General features: G+C 35.0%; 1 long non-coding RNA gene across 5 annotated transcripts in view; it reads right to left on the reverse strand.

The window, feature by feature from the left end:
• Positions 1-571: 571 nt before the first annotated feature.
• LOC141578851 (uncharacterized) overlaps positions 572-26,440 on the reverse strand; it is a 382,879-nt gene continuing 357,010 nt past the window's right edge. For 3 of the 5 annotated variants that reach the window (XR_012509644.1, XR_012509645.1, XR_012509647.1), the window contains one exon: positions 572-5,388. This is a non-coding gene — a long non-coding RNA (uncharacterized LOC141578851). Of the gene's footprint in view, positions 5,389-16,807; positions 18,497-18,606; positions 18,740-26,440 lie in introns of those variants that run through there. The other 2 variants (XR_012509648.1, XR_012509649.1) reach the window with 2 other exon arrangements.

Consider the following 26,440-nt stretch of genomic DNA (forward strand, 5'->3'; position numbering starts at 1 on the left):
AAAAATAAGGTATCTTTGTTTTGTCACATTAAAAGTCAAAGTATCTTATAGATACGGTGCATGAAAAATGTGCATTGATAAAAGAGCAAATAAATGAAAGTTCTATTCTTAGTTTAATTCAAAATTATCTCTAACTTGCATAGTAAACACTATTTTTCAACTTTCAGTTTACAAGAAAAAATGCGTATCATTTATGACTTTTATCCATATAAATTTATTTTTTTCTAGGCAAGCAATGATCTTATTCATTTAAGATGAAACATAAAATAATGTCATAACATGAACAGTTTCCCAAGTTTCTATCCACTGTTTCCAAATCAGCTTCTTATGTAACTGAAAACTGTTCCCTTTTATCTAAGAACACTTACCTTGTTCTTCAATGTTTCTTTAATGACAAAGCACTTTCTTGCCCCTTGCTAATCCCCAGGGGGAGGAAATTATATACTTTATTGTTCCATTTTTGCTTTTAGGAATAGATGCAGGTTCTCTTTTTAAGGAATTGTGTAATGCAAAGTAAAATATAAAAACTTTAAAACATAAGAAATACCAAAATGATCACAATATTCAGAAAAAAAACACAAAATAATATTTTATTGATAAATTACCTGAGATATCTCTCACACCAGTCACATTGATTTGTTGATGGATATGCATATGAGTTTATTCCAGGACCACTTCACTTCACTTTAGGGGATTTCACTACACCATGGTAATTTTGCCTGCCTCTTCACTAACATCACTCTGTTTCCTCAGGACATGATGCGTTGGACACTGTAAGATGTGATGTAGCTTATTGGGATGGAGAAAATAGGACTTCACACACAGATGCACATGCTGTGTATTGCAAGAAATAGAGGGATTCTGATCAATTCTGTTTCAGGACATTTCACCAAAACAAAAATATAGCACATTCATAATTGTACATGCTTCACTATCATCATTGGGTATATTCCTAGCAAACCTGAACTCCCATGTTGAATGAACCACTGTGTGAATTAAATCCTCTGCTTACCAAGTTCATACTCTGGATGGTTATGGAATTTTTCATGTGCCTGATTCTCTTTCTGTATATTTTAAACATCATTTCTCTTCCACTGCCCTCATATTTCCTGTGCTCAGGCCTCTGAACTTGCACCTTTGAGTCATAACATCAAGTGAGTTGAAGCCATAGGCAGCGGAGTTCTGTTCTGTCCCTGTCTGCATTTCTCACCTAAGCCAGGCCATCGCTTCTCTGTGTCTCCACTTATGTATGTGCAAGATGAAAAGTCTAGACTAGATATTCTTTAACATCAGTTACTCTGCTAACTACTAAAGTTACTAAAATGTGGGGAAGAAAATTATTAGGGGATCAGGACATAAATATTTGGTTAAATTATATATAATGGGACAGAGAATGAAAACAGGTAAGAGGGAAGAACATTATGAAAAGGGAATACATGTATACAACTGAGCAAAATTTGAGGCAGAGTCATGAGATGATTTCTGATAACCCAAAGATAAAGGGTATCTAAAGATACAACGTGAAAAAAATTAAGTTAGCAATTTTAAGGAAAAACTGATTTAATGGCAGTGGGATAAGGCATGTGAGAAGGCTGGGGATCTCTTAACTAGATCTCATAGTCAGAATCAAGAATGTGCCCCAGAATGAGTGGCAAGACTATGCTTCATAGTAGGAAAAAAAGTCAAAGTCAACTGACAGAGCATGATACCAGGAAAGTGTGACCACAGCCAGCAGGTGGATGTCCAGGAGCATTACAGTTTTCCATTTGTGTCTGCGGGTTTCTGATGAACAGCTGGAACGTGAGCACAGTAAAGCCAGGACTGAATTATTTGCAGTGATTGACACTGTTTTCAGCATTGGAAAAATCTATCGGTACACAAGCTGAGGATTGTAAACAAGATTCTAGCCCCTGGAAAAATGAATGCAAAATGCAACTGGCCCCAGTACTGTAGAGACAATTATTATCTATAAACTGAGTCTCAAGGGAACCACCATTAAAACTACAAGGAAGTCCCAAACCGATCAAATGGTATTCTAGGCTTTCTCAACATACACAGTGTTTTGTGACTGATTGATTTTAAATCCGTCCGTATTATGTAATTTGTTAACTGGGTGATGTGGGGGAGGTACTGACTCACCTGTGACTATTTTCCCCATTACTAAATTGGGGATTGTAGTGGTGAATTACACTGTGTGAAGATTAGTTGAGATTATATGAGTATATAAGATATTTAGCAGAATATGTGATACAAATGCTCAGTTAATAATAACCATTATGGTTAAAGTGATTGTTGTCATTGTTCCTATTATCAATCTATTTTTGGCAAAAAAATGTATGTGGGAGAGGGAACTATACTTGACATGAGGACATCTCCCGAGGGCGAAAGGCATTGATTGCTAAAGAGAAAGTACTTGAGATTGCAAAGTGGAATGGTACCCAGGCAGGAACCCATCTCCAGCAGCAGGGTAAGTTCAGCAGGGGATGTGAGGTGGAAAGATTGAAATGAGAGCTCACCTAAACCCATTTATAGAGTGAATTCATGTTTAGAAACTGCCTTAATAGCTTAAAATACATTATTCTTTCATACCACCTCTGGATATTGGCATTCGTATTTCTTGTTTATGTATTTCATAGGACATTGAACCTCAGAGTGGTTGCAAAGCTTGCTTATAGATGAAGAATACATGCTGGCATATAGATCAAGAGATCCTATGATTTTAAGGAGCTGTCGTGTCATTGCAGTGAATCAAGAGAATCAGCTGCCTGGTAACCAGGAGTCAAGTAGAGTCTGTGGAAATAAAGAGTGTAGTCGTTTAGTGTAGAGCTTTAGAAGCACAGACATGGAACAAACCATTTCAGTCTAAAGTCTGCCTCTTAATGTGTATTGTCACTGTGACCTTAGGGAAGTTACAAAACTCCTCTGAGCCTGTTTCCTCATCTATAAAATAGTATCTCCAGGGGTATCGAGAAGATTAGAAAAGATAACGTATAGTTAATATTTAAAGTGCTAGAGAGAGCCTGAAATACAGTAAATGTTAGCTTCCTTACCAGATTTACTGCTGCTTTTTTATATGAATGATCATCTTTCAAATTTCACAGGCAAGTAAATATCTATTTCCAAGATAGTTTTCTGAGCGAAAAATAAGATTTTTATAAATTTTGATTTTTTTTCCAAGTAAGGACATTTAAAATGTATTAACTTCCATCTACTCTCATGGTCATTTCACAGGACAAAGGCTATTTTAACACACACACATATAGGGGAAGACGCTATCTCAGGATGAAGGAATATCCATTAACTTGACCAAATCAGCTTAATACAAAACTAGGGGGTACATTGTTTTTAGTTTTCTGTTCCTTATTTTCTCTTAGACACATTAAACCTTCACTCTAGACCAATTTATGAGGCACAGCCCAGTGGCTTCTTTGGCCAGACAAGTGATAACAAGACTTTTTTTTTTTTTTTTTTTTTTTTTGCTAAGTTTCAAATTTGGATCTCCGTGTCAAGTTCCTCGGCATTTCTGGGGAGGACAGAAGGAACAAGAGTAGGGTCAGGCCGTCAGCATAAAAATATCAAGGGCTCCAGTTGTGACATAAGGAGATTGAAACCCAGATAAAGTAGTCAGGATTAAAATGTGTCTACCTAAAGGAAGCAGAATTTTGGATGTCACTGTGCTCATAAGCACTGGACCATATCCCTGCCAAAAAAACCTTAAAGCCAGCATTTGGGAAGCCAAAAGCGTAAGAAGCATTGGATGGTTTCCTGCAGATATCAGATGAGAGGCTATTTGGATGAGCCCCTAGAACAAATTCAATGGGAGGAAAATGCAAATGTATTTTGGACAGATGCACTTAGATCTCTGAGTGGAAGAATGATTTTGTAAAGCATATTTGCTGGGATGCATAACTTTACAAAGGGGAAAGGGCCTTCATAGGACATACTAAACTACTTTTCCAGTTCATCCTATAACTAGCTTGGGAACATTCCAAAGCTGCCTTTTAATTGTTTATGTTGATACAAATGTCTAGGGAACAACTGTTCCAAGCACTAAATGGTATCACTGTTAAGCAGAGAATATGGCTTAGTGAAGGGTAATAAAAATCTGAGACAATAAGCTGTTCAAATGACGAAGAAATCAACTTAGTGAATTGTCACTTTGCAAACCACACTTTTTCAGATCCCAAAGTTAGCTAAAATCCTAAATTCCAATGTTTTATATAGCAATTTTTTATACTTACTTATTTCATAGTGAAAACAAAGGCATAAGGTGATGTTTGTCAACCTCAATAACTATTCATATGATTAGTTTACCTCCTATTTCAATATTATGGTGCACAATTTAAAAAAATAAGTCAGAAGTGTATAGTACATATACAAGAATGTCAATCGAACAAGAGAGAATAAGTTCTCACATCCTGTTATGAAGTAGTCTAGTATAATGCATGCTTTAATTCTCTTTCAAAAGTATTTGGGAACAGGTCATCAAAGCACTTTAGATGGTCCCATTTACAGGCAGATCAAAAGTCTAATAACTTTTTATTTATTCAAAAACATGTATTGATTGTCTAGTCTCTGTTGGGTAGGAACTGAAGATCACATCTATTAAAAAAGACATGGTTTCATCTCTCAGGGACAATTGCAGTCTACGTTGTTTAACGGAATATAAGAAAGAAGACGTTAATTAGGATTGATGCGTGACCAGGGAACTACAGGTACTGTAGGATAGAGAGTTAAGCAGAGGTAGAACGGATGGGTGATCAGGAAAGGCTCCTAGGAGATAACATCTGAGCTGGTTACAGTATGAGAGAGGAAATGGCACATCATGTTACAGGGAGAGCACAGCAAGCGCAGAGGCACGGAGGAAAGAAAGCACGGCACATTCAGAAAAATGCAGCCATTAGTAGCCACTGTGGGAAGGCCATGCTAGGGGGTTGGTGAGAGAAGAAAAGAGTTGTGCCAGACAAAATTCCTTCCTCCAGGCACACCAAAGGGAGGCGATGACTCCCTGATGCTCTAAAGCAGAAAAGGAGCAGAGCTCACTATTTCCACGTTCCTAATGCCGCTCCCAGCTTGCCCGTGCTGCCTCTATAGCCGCACTAAACTTGCTTAGAAGGCAGACATGTCAGATAGTTCTTAAATATAAAAACAAGGGTCAGCCTGGGCCTCCCCTTCACACAGCACGATTAACAGTGCCTTGAATGTGCATCCTCGGGCTGGTCCTGCTCAAGCAGAAGCCACGCTTCCTCATGTCCAAGCCCTCCTGGTGCCCCTTCGTTCCATACAAGAGGAGACGAATGGTCACGAAGCGAAGACAGTGTCTCAGTGCTGGACAGCGAGTGAGTCCCAGTTAGAACCGTTCTTCACAGCACCTTCTCTGCTTTCTGCCTGTAGGATTCGTGGGGTTAGAACAACTTATTGGTGCTTTGAGATCATTAACTGTAGAAGTCCTGCTGTGAGGCCAGGGATCACAAACCTCTCAGATCCAGACTATGAGAATGACTCTGGGCCATAAGAATTACATATCATGTTTACAAAGTGTATACATAACAGATGATATTATTCTGAATTAAATTAAACTATCCTCAATTAAAAAAAAAAAAAAGGAAATTGAAGCTTGGAGGCCAAATTCAGTTTAAAGCTGACTCTGACTTCTGTACCCTTCCCACTCGCCTGCACTGCTTCCCCTTCCGAGTGGTGAGGCACTTGCCCCTCAGAAGGAGGGGACTGAACGTGATGAACACTCCATAAGTTTGTGACTGTATTAATTTTATAAAACACTGATATCTTATAAGCCTTTTCAAGCATTCAATAATATAGTAGCTTAAAGGTTTTAATTTCCTTGGAAATAGGAAAGACTTAGATGGCCAATAGATAAGAAATTTGGGAGGAGGGTGATGATTCCTCTTCTGAGTTTGCTGGAGGCTAAGGGAAGAGAATTCTCACATTTTTGTGGTGTCCGTGGCTGTTATTTGCTATGCCCTTGTACCAACTACTGACTCACATGCGTATATGGTAGTAGGGACATATTAGGGAAATATATTGATGACTTACTGTGTGAAAGTGGTGTGATAATGGCTGACAATGAGTCACGCCTTCTATCCACTCCCTTGTGTCTTCCCCAGCCAAACTAGTCCTGGGCTTGGTCATTCGATTTGCTGTAGCCAGCAGAAAAACATCTCATAGCTTCCCCGACTACATGGCATAGCACTTAGTCCAAAGACCAAGAGTAGCTCTTTTGCATAGTGGGCGAACATGGAAGTAACACTGTATCTTACTTTGCAGAAAATAAGCTTTCAAGAACAAATGTATTTTCACAAATATATTAATTCTTTCACAAGTAAACTTACCTCTTGGTTATTTTCCCTAAATTAACTATTTAAATAAGCACCATGCTTTCTAGAAGAATTGAAAGTCATGCATTTAAGCCAACTTTATTCTCTTTACATACATGTCAAAGCCAGTTTACATATATTATAAGCAAAAAGTCAAGTCAACAAAATAAAAGTGGCATTGAGGACTCCTGAAGAACTAGAGGAAGTCGGTGTTGCTGAGAGAATGAAGTTTGGCATTTCCAAATAGAGTAACAGTGTATGCTGATTTACAAGAGAAAATCCCAAAGGCTAATAGTTATTGAGAGCTTACTTATAATAGATACCGGGAGCTATTTCCCCATAGAAGCAACCATAGAAAAAGTGGCTAGTTTCCCAACCAGCCTAAAAAAGCCAATTAGTCATAATATATCAGATAAATAAACAATATTTACACATAAAAATTGACTCATATTTCCAGGCTAGAATGCTCATTACCCAAAATTTCTGAATTCTAAATGTGAAATGGTTGCACCAGTGAAACCCCCATTGGATCTTGTATCCTTGAGCTGGTGAAGTGATAGACAAGACAGTTGAGATGAGGAAGTGGCGAAGAGGGTAAAAGAAGGAAAAACATGGGAGAGGAGGAAGGTGCTATTTTGAGTCAAGCTATGGAGATTTATTTTTGAACTTCCCCAAGAGACAAAATTTGATAATGAAAATAATCAAAATAAAGTTTTGAAAATAAAGTTTAGACAGAGATTATCCATGAATAATTTGAAACCACTGTGTAGATTTTCACAGATTTGCAACCATATGTACTCACATATATACTCATATATGCTTTTGTTCACTAAATTAAAAGCAGTAGAGGAACTGTAAGTTCTACTTTGCACGTCCTAAATTATTAAGAAGTAAACTTTCATTTTCCACCATTATTTCCCACTTGTCATTGGCTTGTATATTTGAATGGAGAATCAGATGGCACCAAAATTGTATTAAAGGTGAACATTACCTATAGGAAAGCAAGCTGAGTACACAATGTTGTCTGACAAAAAGGGTAACCCAGAGATAAGTTTTTTTAAAAATGTTTTAAAATAAAATTTGTACTTATTTAAGATGGAAAGTATTATGATTTTATGTATTAAGTATTAAGATGGATAAGTATTATGATGGAAAGTATGATGATAAAATGATTACTACAGTCAAGCAAATTAACACATCCATCAACTCATATAGCTATGTGTGTGTGTGTGTGTTTGTGTGTGTGTGTGTGTGATGAGAGCACCTGAAAGCTATTCTCTTAGCAAATTTCCAGTATTCAATACAATATTATTAACTGTAGTCATGATGCTATACATTAGATCTTTATACTTATTCATCTTGTATAGCTGCAACTTTGTAGCCTTTGACCAATATCTCCCCATTTCACCACCTGGCTTATTTCATTTAGTATAATGTCCTCCGGTTTCACCGATGCTGTTGCAAATAGCAGATCTCCTTCTTTAAGACAAAGGTCTTAAAAAACCTTAAAAAAAGGTCTAAGAAACAGTTGGCACAAACAAAAGACAGTTGCTTTCCTATAACTAACTTTTCACAGAGCAGCCAGAAAAAAAGTGAAGTTGGTTCCATGATCTGAGGAAATCACGAACTACACTATTTTAAAAACTTAGAAAATTGTGTTACCTCACCAGTTCATAATCATTGCTATTGCTGTTGCTTTTTATGTTAAGCAGATGGTTGTTGTCTCCTCATTACTTATAAAGAAACTGATAAAAAAAAAAAAAAAGGCCTGGACACTTGTCTGTGAGAACATCAAAAGGAGACAGAATTGGTCATTGCAATGTTGCAATCAGGGCACGTGGTAAGACCTATTTAAAAGGATGAAGATGTTTGTGGTTAGCAAGAGGAGAATTTAAGTTAAATCAGTGGGACCAGTGGGATTAGCAGGGACAAATAAGTCTGAACCCAACCTAGAACTCTAGGATAAAAAAAAGTGATAGAAATATAATGAAAAAGTAGATTTCAAGAAGAATACATTGGTCAACAGTGCAAAAGAGGACTAATGATTTCATGCCAAGAAGATATTTTGAGGAACAAATCATCCAATGATGTGCCTAGTACATGGTCATTGTATAAGTTATTTTAATTTATAATGTGTAACTATCCATAAAGTATCTCAAAGTGGGGGTGATCCGTAGTGTCAAAGGCATAAAGTTCATGAAAAAGACAGAAGCATGCAGGGCGTTAACATTTAGAAGTTTAATGAAGATACTAATAAAAGAGTTTCACAATCAAGATAGTAGTAGAGACTCAAATGGAGTGAACTGATGAGTGAATGTGCGGTTAAAATATACATATAAACAGTGAGAGAATCCCAAGATTTCATGAGCTAGACTTTGAAGTGAATGAACTAGACAAAAGCATTGGTTCATGGGTGAGTTTGCTTATTTTAATCAGGAGAAAAAAATAAAACATAAATATATACACATGCTGAGAGAAAAGAGTCAATGGAAAGGGTGACATTAAGGATAAAAAAGAGTTAAAGTCTGCCTGCACAAACAACACCTCAACAGAGGGAGGCTGTGTGGCTCCTCAGTTTAGACCATCCCTCAAGAGGGCAGCTAGAAATGGATGGAAGCTGGACCGGCATCTCCAGCTGCTTTGGGGTTTATGAAAACAAGTGAAAGGGGAAATTGCCAAGGGAACAGAAAGTAAAATATGGCCCCTTAGGCAACTCTACAGGATTTCTACATGATTAAGGTAATGATCTTCCCAGGAAGAAAGATTCAGACTACTGGTGTACAAGTAAGAATGTGCAGATCAGGAGACAATGAAAAACAGTCTGACTCCTTTTAAAAATGAGAAAATATTTGTGATTAATATAGCTACAAATCATTTTTACTATGTTGTTTTTTAAGCACTTTCTTCCTGCTAAGCATACACATGAAGCTTATAAGTTTCCATACAGATACAACCCAAAAGGGACTTCTCTAAGACACATTATAATAAAACTGTCAAAAATCAAAGATAAAAAGAGGATTTCAAAAACAGCAAGAAAAAAAGAAATTAATCTCACACAAAGGAGCCCCCACAAGGCTATCAGTGGATTTCTCAGCAGAAAGCTTGCGGATCAGGAGAGTGGGATGATATATTTAATGTGCTGGAAGAAGAAAACCCTGCCAATGAAGATTACTTTACCCTGGAAAGCAGTCTTTCATAAATGAAGGAAAGATGAAGACTTTCATAGACAAATAAAAGCAGAGGGAGTCCATCACCAATAGACCTGCTTTACAAAATGCTAAGGGGGCTTCTTCAAGCTGGAATGAAAGGCCACTGATTAGTAGCATGAAAACATAAGAAAATATAAAACTCACTGGTAAAGACATGTATTTTGTCAAATTCAGAATACTCTGATGTTATAATAGTGTGTTAAATAATTCAAGTCTAGAATACAGGGTAAAAGACGAAGTATTAAGATAACTACAGCTACTATAATCTATTAATGAATACACAATATAATAAGATGTAAATTGTGGCAAAAACCATAAAATGTAAGGGTTTGAAAAGGTAAGGTTTTTGTATGTGGTCAAAGTTAAGGTGTTATCAGCTTAAAGTAGATTTTTATAATTATAAAACGTTTTATGCAGCCCTCTGGGTTACCATAAAGCAAAACCTATAGTAGACACACAAAACATGAAGAGATAGGAGTCAAAACATACTACTAGGGAAAATCATCAAATCTTAAAGAAAGGCGAAGAGAAAAAGACAGGGAAAAAAGAAAAGATAACTAGGAAACAGAGAACAAGATGGCCATAGTAAAATTTTACCTACCAATACTTACTTTCAATGTAAATGCATTACATTCTCCAGTCAAAAGACACAGAGTGAATGAATGGATTAAATAATGCAATGATATGCTGCCTACAAGAGACTCACTTTTGCTAAGAGAACTCACATAGGCTGCTAACTATTCCTACAATAGCAATGGCAATCATATTACAATATATAAATGTATCAAATAAATATGTTTGACATTTTAATTTATAAAAACTGAAATAAAAAGAAAGGAGAGAAAGAAGGAAGAAAGAGAAGGGATGAAAATAATATTCCATGCAAATGGAACCAAAAGAAATCTGGGGGAGCCCTGCCTATTATAAGATAAAATAGAGTTTAAGACAAAGACTGTTGTTAGATAAGACAGGCCGCAGTTATTATTGTTACTAGTATCCTTATTTTAAAGATTGGAAGCCTAAAACCTTTGAGACTGTCAAAGGTCACACAGCTAGTGACAGATGTAGGAACTGAGCTAAGGTCCTTGACTCCTTGGCTTTGCGGGCTGCCCTGCTGCCAGTTAAGGACAGGTTAACAAGGTTCCATTTCACCAGGTACCTAGACTCAGCTTTCTGGGAGAGAAAAGAGCAAGTTAACAAGAAAACCTAAATGAGATCAACGGCTAGAGTAATGCAAGTTACGTAACAAATCCCTGCAACGATTGTTTTGAAAATGTTTAATATTTAAAAATTTAACTGTCCTAGAAAATCTGGTTTATGCTCCATTTCACCTGTACACAAGTGCTATTTTCATATGTATCTTTCTTTTCCTGTCTACTTTTACCTGTATCATTTCTCAGAACGGGAATTGAAGATTAAATTAAGCCACCTATAAAATGTGAGAATTACAGAGCTTAAAGGGTAAACACTATAAAAGGTATCTGTTGCCTTCTTTTTATTGCCTGCCCTACATCCATTCCTCCTTTTGGAAGGAGCACCTTATTTTTTCTAAGGGGAACTACCCCTGTCCTACTATGGACATATGACACAAGTCTGGCCAGAGCAGTCTATATATTGATATAGATAGATATAGATATAGATATAGATATATTTGATTATATTGCTTCAAAATGGATATTTGAACCTCAATTAAGCTAATCAGAATAAACTCCAGAAATTATACAGGAGATCGTAGGGAAGAGAAAGGAAATCTTATTCTTCTGAGATTGCAAAATCATGGAGAGAGCTGCCAGTGACTGAGGCTAACACACAAGGACAAGAGATGAAGGAAAAGAGACTGAATTCTGAGGATATTCCTTGAGCCATGCCTGAAACTAGCTAACTTATGCTTTTCAGATAAGGAGAGAACTGAGAAATTCTCTCTCATATTTGGCTGTTTTGACATTGAATTCTGCTTTTTGCAAATGAAAGACCCCTGATAAATAAGGCAAATTGAATCCAGTGATTAATGGGGAAATAAAATCACTGTGTTCCCTTTAATAATCCAATTATACCTGTAATCCTGGGACCCCTATTAGAGAAAAGTTACACACATGAGACAGGTACAACACATAGTTATGGTGCCTGTCTCATGCAAGTCACCCTGATCCCTTTTGATCTTTGGTTGTTCTTTAATATTTTTTCAGTTTTTCCCAGTTTGACGCTGTCTTTCTGACATTAGTTTCCCCCAGTTTGTATGGTGTGATTGGGATTGCTTTTTTTTTTTTTTTTTTTGATATTGGTGTTATTATTGTTTACTTTTTTGTTTTAGAACATTTTTCATCTTCTCTTATTACTTTCTTTTAAAATTTGTTGTTTATGCTTTGTAGATGTGCTCTGAACTCACACACATAGTTTAACCAGAGTTGTTTACTGGGAGTATTACAGCTCGAAAATCCTGAAGAGCACCAGAAGACCTCAGTTTTAGGGCTCCTGCGTTGCTGAAAGGCCAATTCTAGTCCGCCATCTCATTTGGGAGCATTTTTAAAATCACGGTGACATGCAGGGTCACAAAATCTGGGCTTCACATATGGTATATTTTACATTTGTGACTAAAGCTAGTTATCACCTACTGTGTTTGCTCACTTGGGCCCAGAGCAAGTCCTTGGATTATTGGGGTTAATCGTTCTTGGGACCTTGGGCTGCAGGGGAGGGAGCAAATCAAGAAATCTGTTGACAGCAATTTAACTCTTTCAGATATATCCTCTATCTGTCTTTGCAGCCTTCATCAATCCGCCCTCCCCGCAACAAAATGCCTAATATAATTTCTTTAACTTAGTAGGCATTCAGTAAATGCACTCAAATTTTTTTAATCGAAGCAACACATATATTTTGGGGGGTTAAAAGAGACACCTGTTTATTTTGGGGAAAAACATGAATAAATAGTAAGAAACTCCTCTTGGTCAATGTTCGTAACACTCAATATACTATGGTGTCTTGTAGTTTTCAAAGCAGAATCTGTAATTTATCTCCTTTTATACCTGCAAAAACTGCATATAAAGCCAGTTGAGGGGACTCAAAAGAGGTTAAGTGATTTTTATAAAACCTTCAAACAGTGAACATTGGAGTAAAGGGCCTGAAATACTGTCTTAAAATACTGGCTCAAATATTTTTTCTACTGTGTTCTGCTCCTTTTCCAAATTTCTTAACAGAATCCTTTTGCCTTCTTAGTTGGTTTTTTCCATCAATTACTTAAAATTTATACTAAAAATCATTTTGGATTCCAAACTTAGAGGGCAAGAGAATTTTGGAAAATGAATCCTTCCGCATTTACTGCGTCTGCTTCACTTCCCATCATTCAAATGAGAATCTGTATCTGAGGGAAAACTCTCTTCTAGGTCGTAAGAACTAATATCAGGATAGTCACTTTCTCTTTGTTTTGTAACATTTGTATATAATGCTGGAAATTAAATCATCTCAGAAAAGTGCCAACTTCCATTTTAACCTCATGTTTGAATGTAAAATATAGTGATAGATTTCAATGAATTTTCAACTATTCCTCTCTTTCCTTCTTGGCCTGAAGGGAAAAGGACCAACACAAAAGTGGTTTTGCATTTGGGAATTTACGTGTCTCTGAAATGAATTTGCTCTGGAATTAGTCATGCTTTTCATAAACTTTTTCAATTAAAAGAAAATTGATTTACTGCTAGTTGAGTTTGGGTCCAGTAGACACTCTTGGGTGGAAGTAATGCCAATGGAGATTGTTTTGCTCCCTGCGGCTCCAGTCCCCACCTACGAATCCCTTATTTTGTTGATATCACTGATAAACTTGGAAGATATATACAATGAACTCATAAAAGCCCTTCATCTATTGTCTCAAATTGTTAACATTTTACCTCATTTGGAAGGGTGTTGTTTTTCATGAGGTCCGCTATTGAGATATACAAGTACAGAGTTCTAATAGAGTGTAAACCAGTCTCATCAGCCCAAGAAAAGAGGCTGATGGTCTGTCTGCGTATGATGAGATTTTTGACTCAAAAGAAAACTGAGCTCAGTGGAATCATCAACACTGTAACCTCAAACCCAATGTACTGAAAAGGACAGCTGTGCCAGCAAGGAGACGGGAATGGAGCAGAAGCGTGCTTGTTGACTCAGCAGCCCCAGCTGTGCAAGGTGACATCTGATCCAAGCATCTGTCTGTGGCTCATTAAACAGAGCCCACAGAAAACCAAGAACAGATGCAAATTATTTCGAAAAGACAGCAGGTGTTGCTTCAAACTCGCAACAATCATCAGGAAGTTTCGTTTACATTCATATGCCAACATTGGCAAGATTTTTTTTTCCCTAATTTTTGACATTGAAGCAGAGTAGCTCAAGCTGAAATTTCCCTGGGATTCAATATTCAATATTGCCTGCAGATTGGTGAGAATTGCTGAAAGATTAAGGTGACAAAGAATATCGCATTTTAGTGGATCACAGCATTAAGTTCTTTCTGGTATGTCATTCCAAAATCTAAAAGAATAAAGTCAATTTTTATGGTTTTGTTACATGTAAAAGTATGATGGTGATTAAGATCTGTGCTGTCATATAGATTCATATCCTATCTCTTGGGGAGTTATGAGTTCAATGTTTTTGTTAAAATATGTGATTGTGAACAATAAACTCTGAGACAAACAAAGCAAGTATAATCTATGAAAAAAAATGTTCAGTTGTCATAACAAAAAGAATATAGAAATACTCCCATAACATAAAAAAGTATAGAAATTACTAGGAACATATTTATATTTCTGATAATTTTTTAAATTCATGTTCCCCTGGTAAATTAGATTCTTAGACTCAATTCCACTCTTCAGAGGAGTCCTTACACAAACAACAAGCAACTTTTAGGACACCAGCAGGGTTTTAAAGAATTCAACTCAATTCTGTCAGTAGCTATGCAGAAATAGCATCAGATTCCACAGCTTAAGGGTTCAGTCCCACAAGACTGTCCCCCACCTCGCTTCACATCCTTGTCACAAGTCCAAGTTATTACCTGTGCTTCTAACCAGCAGACAATAAATCAGAGATTCCAAAGACCTCCTCCAACTCAGAATTCCAACTGCCAAGTCCAGGTTGTTTGTTACCTGTACTTCTGACCAGCTAGCTGTAGATCACAGGTTCCCATGACTTACTCCTTAAGTTGACTCACAGAACTCAAAGAAACAAATTACTTGTTTATTATAAAGGGATGCAGGAACAGCCAGATGGAAGACATACATAGAACATACATAGACATACACAGACATACATAGAAGGTATGGGAAAAGGGCACAGAGCTCCTGTGTTCTCTCTGAGCCACTCTCCCCAAAACTCCACGTGTTCACCAACCTGAAAGGTCTCTCTGTTTGAGTTTTTCGTACATAAGATGATTAAATCATTTGTCATTAGTGATTGATTTAACCTCCAGCCCCTCTCTCCTCCCTGGAAATCAGGTGGTGGGACTGAAATTTCTACCTTTCTATTCACAGTTAGTTTCCCTGGCAACCAGCTTCATCCTTAGATGCTCTCAAAAGTCATCTCATTAACATAAACTCAGTGGAAAGGATTTATTATGAATAGCAAGATATCCATTTCACTTTTATGGCTCTGAAGCATATTTTAGAAACTGAGAATAAGATGAAATATTATGACAAAAGATGTTCCCATTGCTCTTATCACTCAGGAAACTCTAAGGGTTTTGGGAGCTGTGACCCAGGAACTGTGGAGGAAGAGCAAACATATATTTGTTATAAATCACAATATCACACCTGGCCATATGGATTTTCAATTCAGATCTTCATTTAAACAGTACAATTTCATGTTTCTCATCATAAGCTTAAATATCCCTAAATTCTTTTTAAAATGGTCTGAGTAAAAATAATGAAATTTGGAATCATCATGTGAATGTTCTAGTGGTGTAAAAGAACACAGTAAAACGTGTACGAACTGAAATTGCTGCCTTCTCAATTAGATTGTTTCTGGCTGACAAAGTGAAGACCATTTCAGTTACAATTTAGACAGTGTGCAGAGAATGTTCGTGAAAATTCTTATTTTAACATGACATTCAAGAACAGAGGTTCCTAACACAGGATCTTGCAAAAGAATCAGGAAATCTGTGAATTTGGATAAAGGTGTTTTATATCTTTATTTGTACTAATCTTTATTATTTAGAATTTCCTTCCATTAATACAGTGGAAACCACAATCGTGTGAGCATCATTACGATTCTGTCAGTAGAAATCAGAGAAATTTTCATATAAAATGTTTGTTGCAGCAGATACCTCAAAGTATCTTTTATACATGTCATAACTTTGAAATTACAGTATTTATTCCATTGCTAGGTTTTATAAATTAAAGTATTTGTATAACTTTTGAAAGGGTTCTGCACCCAACTCCCAACATGTAAGGAATGTTTCTCCACCAACAACAATTTTTGACACCAGCTGGGTGTCCTACATTTCAACTCAATTCTGACATTGTTTACACAGAGGTATCATCAGATTCCACAAGTTAAGGGTTCAATCCCACAAGACTGCCTCCTCCTTCAGATGTCAAACACCAGCTCAGGTTGTTATCTGTACTTCCGACTGAGTGGCTATAAATCAGAGGTTCCCAAGACCTCCTCCTTGGTTTTGATTAAATTGCTAGAGCAGCTCAGAGGACTTAGAGAAACGTTTTACTTACTAGATTACCTATTTATTTTAAAAAATATTAAAGGATTCACATCAACAGCCAAGATGAAGAGATTTATAGGAAAAAGTCCTAAGCAAAGGAGTTACTGTCCTCCTGGAATTTGGGGCCCAGCACAGTGCCATGTGGAAGTGTTCTTTTTCCTCAACCTGGAAGCTCTCCAAACCCCTTCCTTTTAGGTTTTTAAGGATGTTTCATTACACAAGCTCAACTGATTAAATTATTGGCCATTGATGATTAATGCGACCTCCAGCCCCTCTCCCCTCCCAGGAAATCAAGAAATGGGACTGAAGGTTCTACCCCTCTATTCAGGGTTGGTGCCCCTGGCAACCATCCCTCATTCTTAGATGCTTTCCAAAAGTCACCTCATTAACATAAACCCAGTTGTGGTGGAAAGGAGCTTGTTATGACTAGCAAGACACCCATTTCACCTCTATGGGTCTGAACCATTTTCAGGAAATGAGCACAAGAGACCAGATATTATGGCCAAAGAAGCCCCCTTTGCTCTTATTGCTCAGAAAATTCCAAGGGTTTTGTGAACTGTGAGCCAGGAACCATGGAGGAAGACCAAATATATACTAGAAATATACTTTAGTCATCAAATGACCAAATTCATATTTCTAACATTCACAATATTGCCAGGAAATAGTGGGTAGAAGAGCATGTGTGGTGGTTGGAGAGAGGGGAGTGTGTTAGCCCTAGGGACTAGAAAATATTCGTGAGATTATGGCTTGTATAAGTAAGCACTTGTCACTTAGCACATATGGAACCACAGTACGAGGTAGATAGTGCCAGAAGAAAGCAAGTTAAAAGTCATGCTTGGACTTTATTTTAATGATAGTGGAAGAATTTCTTTTGGTATATGCCATTACTCAATCAGAAATAGACATGACATGAAATTGTTCTTCAAAATAGGGCATCTCTTTAGCAATAGCAACTTTCTGGTATTAATGGGTTTATTATTCTAACTATATTTATAATTAAGTCTGACTAGAAACTTTAAAAAGTTATAACAAGTTCTTGGGTATTTTACTTTATGACTTAGCAAATGAGTGTTGGCTTTGGAATCCACCCAATCTTTTCTCAGATCTCAGCTCTTCTCCTCCTATATTGTGGGTGTGAGAAAATCATTTCATCTTCAAGACTAAGGGGTGATTTCTAAGTAGGCATATAACTAAGGGTTATATCATACAAAGAACTGAGCTAGAGGGTGCCTAAGAACTAGAATAAATTCAAAAAATATAGATTTGGAAATTTTTCTCTGAGACATCTAAGAAAACAAGAGAAATACATTTTTAAATGTAAAAAAGCAAAAAATATATTTAGAAGAGCCAACACTAGTAACTAATTTCCAAACACTGAATCTTTCCTTTTGACCCTGAGGACACACATTTCCTCTTGGGATTTCCCATATGACATACAAACTCAGCAGGAGATCGCTCTGCTCTGCATTCATTTTCTTACAGTCCATCTTAGAAAGTTTAATATTTTTACCTTTCATTTTACCAATTTTTATGTTATTGCCTTTTATAATGCCTTCACAAGTACCTCCAGTCTAAGGTGATCATGATCTGTAGAATCTGAATATTCAACACTACCTTGCACCTTGCAAGTCATCACTCTCAATTCATTTCCAGGTCATAATCCAAAATAGTCTCTGTGTTTCTAATTATTCAGACGACTATAAAAGAAAAAAGCTATAATAGCTAATATAAATCCAGCATCCAATAAAAGGCTATGATATCCAGTACAATATTGAATATCATAATATCCTAACTCACATAGACTCCATTTCCCAAGTCTCTCATTCATTGGCTCCAGGTAACTGTAACCAAGCATAATTAGAATTCTAACCATCTGCATGTATTTAACCAAATATTATTGTTTTACTTTATATTTAAGGTCCCTGGTAACATAACTGAATTCAAGGGCTTAATTATAGCAGCTTGTACATTGGAACAAAGATGACATTAAAAACTTCTTTTCATGATTTATTTCTATAGCTGCTATAATGAAGTTCAACTGAATTGCAAACTATAGTTTATTTTAATTTTGGCAGTACATTAGCTTTTAACTTTTATATATAGTTAGAGCATATAGGACTTTTAAATTTTATCATTTATTTTAATACTGTACTCATAAAAAATAATTATATTAAAGCTGAGGTCACAGAATCTCCTGAAATTGAACAAAATTTTGGTTACATCTTTATTTTTCTTTGAAAAAAGATTTAAAATGTTCATCAAGTTCCCACTGCTCACTCCATCTGAAAATAAAATAATAATATAAAATTACATAAAAACAAAATACAAAGTAGCTTTTTTAATTATGATAAGCATTGTGTGTAAGGATTTATGAAAAATGGAACTTTCTTACCTGGTGAATGAGAGTGAAGCTTGGTTTAATATTTCAAGAGAAACATTTGGGTGTATGTAATAAAAATATAAATGATGTAATACATTTGTACATGTAATACAAATGCATAGTTCTCCAGAAAGTTTTAATAATCCTGAAAAGATAGAAGGTAGTTATCAGAAAGAAAAGAAACCATAAAAAGAAAGAGATAAGAGGTTAAGTTTAATGATCTCTTTAATATTCTAAATTTATGAAGTTGAGTTACTTTATCCCCGAAAAAAGAGGCGCTTACATCGGTCTGGATGGCCCATCTCCCAAAACCCAGGAAATGCCACCTGAGACTTAAGAAAAAAGTTGGAAAAGGCTGTGAAAGAGGACATTTTTTCCTCTGATGAAAGTGATCTTCTATGGAATATGCATCCAACCTGGGACAATGTGCCCATGAATATTTGTGAAGGCCACTATCAAAACAGTGCAGAAATTTAAATTATTTATAGCCAAAATGTGCAAGTGACATTTGGAAAGCCTAGAGCATACATCCTCTTTGGTTTTTGTGCTTTTAGAAAAGAATATGCTTCAGTGACAGGGACTTTAGGGATAAAGAGAATATGACTGGAGAGTCAGACAAGGGAGCCAGCCCAGAGACCATTATAAATTGGAAATTTAATCCTCACATGGATGCCTTTAAGCCAAAATCTTCCCTGCTACTTGTCTGGTTGTGGGAGAGCTACCCAGACCTATGAACTGCTGAAACTGAGCTGTGATTGAGTCAGGCTTTTTCTACAGGATAATCCTCAATTTGAAATTATGTCTCCAAGGGATTAGACAAGAAATGTTCCTGGTATAGGCACTGAGTTTTCCCAAACACAGCAAATCAGGAGGATAGAAAAAATAACACCGACTCAGTTAGATTGCTATTTCTGTGACATTGACTCTTAACAGACACTGACTCTATCCCTCAACTCATGCCTCCACACTTTTACAGGGAGAGTTAAGGCACCAGAAGGGTGTGGAAACTTCCCTGGCTACAAGCAGCAGAGACATGATGGAAAAGGAAGCAAGAGAGATGAGGTGGAGGAGAAGATCAGAGAAATTTGTAACATAAAAGGAAATTGTCCCACATTGCCAGCTGATAATCAGCAAGGAAATGGGGACGTCAGTCCTACAACCACAAGGAACAGGATTCATCAACAGCCTGAATGAGCTGGGAGGCAGATTCGTTTAAGGATCTCCCAGTAAGAGCCCAGCTGGCCCATACTTTGATTTTGGCATTGTACAATTTGGAGCAAACCAGTCATGGAAAGATAATAAATGTGTTGTCTTAGGATACTAATCTGCAGTAATTTAATACAGTAGCAATAGAAAATTGAGGCAATGTCTAAAATCACATTGACAGAATTCATACTGACTAATATCCATGTTAATAAATATATGAACATTGCTATTAGTGGATGGGAGAGAGGGAAAGTGCTGCAAAGATTCAGATAGATTTTTAGATGTAATACAGTCAGTAACCCCTATATCATATATTATACAGATTGGAAAAAAAGAGATGGAGACCAAGTGATTATTTCTGTCATTTCAATTTTCTAGATAAGAATTAGTGAGGATGGTCTGTTGACAGAATTAGACAGAAGAATATATGAAGTTGAAGGATAATATATACAAATAAATAATTTGGTTTTGCAGTAGATAAAAGGGGTTATGGAGTAAAATCTACCAGGTTTCTGGCCTGAGTAAGTAGAGAATGCTGATACAATTGAAATGAATATGGAAATGAGAGTATTGTGGACTTACAAAGGCAAGTTATCTCCTTCGGCTTTTGGCATACTGAACTGGAATGACAAACGTTGTAACAGGGATTCTTGAGTCCTCGTGAATATAGATTTGGAGCACAGTAAGAGTTCAGGGCTGGGACAGAGACTTAGAAGTTAGTATCTTAGAGGAGATGAGTGAACCGGAAACTATGGGGCTTACACTGAGGAAATAGCACAGTCAAGAGCAGATTCTTACAGGAGGGAAAAGGCTGACACAAAATGTAGAAAACAGAAGATTAAAACAATAAAGGCTTAATGAACGTCAAAGAAAATGAGGATATTAAGTTTATCAAGTGACCTTAAAGCAATTTGCTTTATTAAAGTGACAGATAGAAGTGAAGGGGGTTCATAGCACTTTAACCACAGGGTGCTAAGGAAGGGATAAGTGATATAAAAATAGATATAATAAGTTTTCTTTGAAAATTTCACTGTGAGAAAGAGTTCAAACAGTAGCTGTAAACAGTAATGAGATTGCAATACAGCTGGTATCTCAGAAATAAAGATACAATAATGAAGGGAACCATTATCCTTGAAATAAAGTACAGAAAACAAAAGAGCAGATCACTAAGCATTCTGAAATCAGAAAGAAGATTCAAAAAGCCTAATAATAATGTAAGCCACATAGCTAAAGTGCTGCTAATTTTGTTTCTCACCCATAGATTTCTAAGTCATAGTCAGTTGATAAAATGTTGACATAGAATTATGTAACAATCACATTAAATTTGAAAACAATTGAATTTCAAATAGTAGAGATCATATATATTAATATTTATGATTTTATTATACTTATGTTGGATAATTTTGGATATATTACATGTATTTATAATATATCCAAAACATTTTAAATTACAACCCTGTGAGATACTAAATATATTGTATTATATTATATTATATTATATTATATTATATTATATAAAGTAAATCAAATGTTTTAAGTCAGTTCTGTCCAATAGTAATATAATGTGAGGAACATACATAATTTTAGATTTTCTAGTACCATCTAGTAACAGTTTAAAAAGGAAGAGGTGAAGTTAATTTTAATATGTATTGTATTTAACCCAATATATCTAAAATACTATTATTTCTAACACATAATCAAAATAAACATATTTAATGAGATGTTTCTCATTCTTTTTCATATGCCCTTAAAATCTAGTGTGTATATTACACTTAATAAGACATCTTATTTCAGACCAGCTGCAGTTCAACTGCTCAGCAGTCTTCTCAATTCTGTAGTGGACCATACAGATCTAGATAATTGTTTATTTCCAACGTGATATTTTATTTCAAGATAACAATTCTCTAATTTAAGATTGTGAAGAACTTTAAAAGACATTACAATTAATTACGTGATTCAATATGAGAATGTTTTCACTCTTTGCTATGAGAATTCACACTTGATTCTCTCCCTTTCTCCCAGACTCCATTTGAGTTATTCTATTCCTCGAGACTGTCAAGATTTAGACCATTTTTATTTTCCTCTATAAACATTATTCTCCAACAATATATTTTCTTAGTTTTACGTGTAAATGGGTTAAATGCTCACACTATTCTTTATAAACCAGTTTCTTAATATAAATGTATTGTTCTTTGGACTCAATCAAACCTCCCATCCTTGGTGCCCATTAAGAAGGGCTCAGAGGAGCTTCAGTCCTTGACACATCACATTCCTTCCACTTGATTGACTATGGTAGGTACAAAATTGGGGCCACACTTTTTCTCAGATACTGAGATATTGGTCTCTGGCTTCTACTGAGTATGGTTAAGCCTTTGATTGTAGTGTTTACACTGTCAGCTAGATTTTGTCACCAACTCAGTTCTGGAGATTGCTTTCAAATCTACAAATGCTTATCTATTGGCTTTATACAACAGGCATAATACAGAGATGTTATGGGTACGTACAGACATATACAACAGATGTAATGCTATTAGGATGCTTTTTGTCCCTCATTCAATACTGTAGACATTTCCACTATCTGTAGACGTGTTAGAAGTGAAAGTCCAGCTATGTTTTCTTCCTCATTAAAGTTGATTAAATTGTACTTCTGTGGTTCTTTTTTCATTTGTTTGTTTTTCTTTTATGTTTGACATTCAGTAAGGTAATCAGGCATGTCTTGATTTTTCCATTCTGGATCAAAATTTTTTCTAACACATGCTCATCCTTTAAATATTCAGATCTGAATCTTATTTCAGGAAACCATTTTTTATCTTTTTAATGTTAAATTTTATTAATTATATTTCTGTGGGAGTATTTTAGAACATTCATGTATCTTTCTTTAATTTTTCCATTGTTTTAAGTGAATTTTTTTCTTCCTTTAATAAATTACCAATCTTTCTTTCTACAGAAGAAACTTGATTTTCAATCATAAATTATCTCATCCATTTATATTCTAATATATACTGGGTTTTGATAGATTTATTTTGTTCATCAATTTGCTTCTTTAGTTCCACAGTCTTCATTTTTATTTCTCTGCTGTTTTATCTTCATATCTTTGAGATCTTGTCATATTGAATTAATTTTCTCTACAAAATTTTTCTATAGCAATTTTTGTGTCTGTCAAGTGTTATATATACTCTTCTTAGAGGATTTAATTTTCTCTCTTGGTATTTTTCAGTGGTATTCTGCATGTAAATTCTACTCCTTTTACTTTTTCCAAATTTTCTTTACCTAGATGGTGTCTACTTTAAAAAGAGATTTAATGTAATCTATATTCTTTATTATACTATGTGGAAATCTTCCATCACTAGTTTTACCTTACCTGAAACTTGTTGGTTTTCTTCACTGAACTATAATCTGAACGTTCTTTGTTTTTGTACTTGGATGTAACCAGAGAGGAAGAACTCAGTAGGAATACTGCAAATAATTTATTGAAGGGAATGGTTCTAGGTTTGGTTCTGTTTTTTTGTTTCCATGAGATTTTGGTAAATGTCTTATCAGAAGTTCTCCATCAAATAGAAGTTATATATCCCAATTCTATAGGGGAATATTGGAGTTTGCACTATACTCCTAATCCAGCTTGGGGGACTAGGGCACCTGCTCACTTAAGAAGCAGTTGAAACTGGTTATTCATTTGAAAAATTTACCTTGATAGTAGTTGTAATTACAAAAGATTACAAAAAATATAAGAAAGAATCAAGAAAATTATTTTATATTTTTAGTTATTATAATATATTGCCCATGTCTACAAGGTGAAATTTTGCAAGTGATTTTGCAAGATAATCATATGATCCTTGCCAAATTACATTATATTGAAACAAAACATAATAAGCATAAAATAACTCTTGCTCTTTTCAGCCTAAATTCAATCACACTATGAGAATAAAAATGCAAAAAAAATTTAATCTTATAATATAAATGCACATATGTAACAGACATTCGTATTCAGAAAGAAATGTTGACTAGACTATGATGCTGACACCACTTACAAGTGTTATAGACAAGGGAGTCACTTGTCTATAGTCACAATTAGCATCATTTAAATCAAAGAAGAAATCAGAAGTATATTCATTAATTCAAAAATACATTTATTGAGCATCTATAATAAGTACAGAACTTTTCTAAATTCAAAGTATTTAGCAGAAAATGAGGCACATACAGAAAGTCTTAGACATTAGAGGGTGAGATAGACAATATATAAATAGATAAATATGCCATGTAGCTAGAGACCTCATGAAGAATGATTATATTGATGGTGACAGAAGGATAATTGTATTGATGGAGTAAAAGCAATGGCAGAAAATTAAAGGAGTGCCAGTTCATATTAAATCTGCTGTTGAAATGTGTTCGGACAATTATGGGATGTTAGGTAGATAAGCGTTGGTAACTTAAGATGATGACAGTATTAAACAAAAAATCATGTCAAATAATAATATATACGTGTGAATTCATTAAGTTTTCAAATTGTTGACATTCTAGATTTATTTTTAATGAAACAAGGAGTGGTTTGCAGAATGTCCATTTTTATTCTGAAGTACATTGACTAACCTGAGGAAAGGTGCTGGTACAAATTTTTCTAATGTGACAAGAAATCACTAGTTTTTCACCACAAAGAAAATCCCATTAATGAAATACTTCTCTAATACAATATGATTATACCAACCTGCATGCTTTGCTATTTTTAACAAGGTAAATAAACTCAATTAGATAATTCTGTGTTGCAAAGATATCACCCTGAAATCAATTTTCATCGATTCAGAATTCAATGAGAAAATTCAAGCAAGGCTTGGGCTCATTAAACAATTTGACTTTTACAGTTTTGAGTGAATTAATTTAAAAGATAAGCAATACTGTCCCTGAGATTTTTCTTTAAATTATATTCTTGGAAACCCAAAAATGTTATATGATATATTTGGAGAGATACATCAAACTCTAAAAATAAACTAAACTTGCTGATAATCTATTCATCATCCTTTAAATGAACAGTTCACTAATTCAAGAAACTACTTTATGAATTTTTTAAATAAATGGCATTTTATTTTTAAATTTCTGGCCCAAGCAAGCTAAGCATTGCAAGCTTAGAAATTGCATAAGTATTACATGGTTTATGATTAGAATATGTTTCAGTATTCCATTTTACAATGAGAATATGATCCATGTTTGGTAATCAAAAGTTTTCTAGATAGTATTACAACTATTGTCTGGAATAGACAGTTTTAAAACATTATTAAAATTGAAATGATTTAAAAGTAAATAAGTAACTAGTTTTATAACAAAAAATGTTAACATTTTATGATATATAAACCTTTAATTACACAGAAATATTTCATTATTTATTTAACTTTTAGTCTCACATATAACTATGTGGAGTAAATGATTCCTCAGCTAGAAAGTTTGGAAATCACTATTGTGAAAAATGTAGAACGATTGAAGAGTTTTGCCATGGGTTATATTTGAATTTAGGTAGCTCGCTAAGACTGCACAGGAAAAAGTCTAAGAAGGTGGGAACAATGGGAAGCAGGGAGGACAGTCTGAACTGTATTATAAAATTTCATAATACCTCCCATTAAACCACTTTTCTGCAGGTGAAAGTCTACATTAATTTAATGGAACATGTGTTTCCCCATACATTTCTAACACAAACAATAAGCATTCAAGATAAAGTACTAAATTATCCAGTGTTTAAAGGAAATTAGGAGTTTCTCTCTTGAAGAAAAGAATCACCTTCTATGATACAATGGCTTCCCGCTTCTATTTTATGTGATTGAATCCTACACAACTGTGAGGTCAATTTTACTTTTCTCTAGGTCTTTAATACCTACTCCATCTTTGGTGAGCACCAAACAACTTAGTGCTAATAGTAATTGATTTTGTTTATTTTGTTTTTTGGGTTTTTTTTTTTTTTGAAGTATAGTCAGTTTACAATGTTGTATCAATTTCTGGTGTACAGCACAATGCTCCAGTCATATAGGAACATACATATATTCGTTTTCATAGCCATTTTTACCATAAGTTACTGCAAGATAATTGAATGTAGTTCCCTGTGCTATACAGTATAAACTTGTTGTTTATCTATTTTCTATATATTAGTTAGTATCTGCAAATCTCGAACTCCCAATTTATCCCTTCCCACCTCCTTCCCCCTTGGTAACCATAAGTTTGTTTTCTATGTCTGTGAGTCTGTTTCTGTTTTGTAAGTAAATTCATTAGTCTGGTTTTTTTTTGTTGTTGTTTGTTTTGTTTTGTTTTTTAGATTCCACATATAAGTGATATCAAATGTGTATTTCTCTTTCTCTTTCTGGCTTGTTTATTTAGTTTTTACTCTATGCTTTGTTTCTTTGTGAAAAGTAATAGAAATGAGGTCTTCCTCTTGAATATCTGATCAAATAGGTATTCAACAGATCTATTTACTCAAGGAAAAAATAATCCAATTTCCAGTAGGTTATCTTGTTCTTTAATGTTCATAAAAATGCATCTTGCAATATTCAAACATTTTCACATTTCTGTGATGCCTCCTAGTAGAAAGAGAAGCGGAACTGACATCAGCAGGACCGAAGCTGAATTCTAGCTTCAACATTTTCTGGTTGTATAACCTTCACAA

Source organism: Camelus bactrianus, chromosome 10 (genome assembly GCF_048773025.1).
Source record: "Camelus bactrianus isolate YW-2024 breed Bactrian camel chromosome 10, ASM4877302v1, whole genome shotgun sequence".
NCBI classification, from domain to species: domain Eukaryota; kingdom Metazoa; phylum Chordata; class Mammalia; order Artiodactyla; family Camelidae; genus Camelus; species Camelus bactrianus.